The sequence below is a fragment of the Conger conger genome, chromosome 1 (genome assembly GCF_963514075.1).
Source record: "Conger conger chromosome 1, fConCon1.1, whole genome shotgun sequence".
NCBI classification, from domain to species: domain Eukaryota; kingdom Metazoa; phylum Chordata; class Actinopteri; order Anguilliformes; family Congridae; genus Conger; species Conger conger.
In genome coordinates, this window is record NC_083760.1 from 72,967,590 (window position 1) to 72,968,753 (window position 1,164).

Sequence of the window (1,164 nt, forward strand, 5' to 3'; positions counted from 1 at the left end):
AGAAAGGGGGGGAAGGGGTCATAATAATAATAATAATAATAATAATAATTATTATTATAATAATAATAATAGCCACAAGTCGTAAAGCAGGTCCACCATACTCTTCACAACTTCAGTTAAATGTTATACCTCAGCACGTCATATAGGGGGCAGCTTCAATCCAATTATTTTGTAACAAATTGCTTTCAATCACACGTAGATGTAAAATGTATGTTGCCCAAATGTTCCGGGAAAATTGCACTCGCATGTATAGCAGCAGTAGTAGGTTATTAAAGTAGTAGTAGTAGTAGTAGGCTAGTCGTAGTAGCAATTAAATAATCAAATTATGTTAATCTCAAATAGGCCTATTTATTAAGCACAATTAACTAGCATAGCCTAAAAGGCACAGATTTACACTCTTACGAGATATTTCAGGAAGGTGAAGCTCCACGCACAAACTTATCAATATAGGAAACAAAATGTGATTGTTTCTTTTACACACTAAATGCGGTAAAAGGGAAAAAGGCAAACTGAGCTCCTGTGGTATGTTTAAAAACGTAGCAGCAAGAAGAACAGGTTCTTTATCACTGTCCTCAGCTGAAGGCTCTCATCTGCAGTAGGCCCTTTTTCTTGGCCACCAATAGTGGTATGAAAAGCTTTGAAGCATCAGCGTATGGCATTCATACAAAACGCATCAGGGAAAGCGACGAAACCCACTCAAACCACAGTGCAAGATAACCATCCATACAAAAACACACAGTACGACGCAAAATGACTCGTGGTCAGTTATAATATCGTTCAACACTAGATATGGTTCAGCAACATGGGTTTAATTATTTGTTTAATGTGGCATTCGAATCTGCATAATATCGTTCTCTTACACTTCATAACCGTCCAACGTTATGCCTATACAATCAAATAAGGTTAACTGCCCTGTAACTCAACATCCACCCTTTGTCAAGATAAAATCATCAAAAGCAAAGCAAATTAATTATTTGGATATTTAATTTGACGCCGGACAGCCTAGTCACACAGAGAGTGACTAGGCTGCAAAATTTCCATCACAATTGCAGAAACAGATAATTAAACTGAATAAAGTGGAATAACCTTTTCTTAAATTATTTTCTTAAACATAGTAGCCAAATGTTTAATCACATCTGCTCTTAAATGAATCCAAAAAGAGTT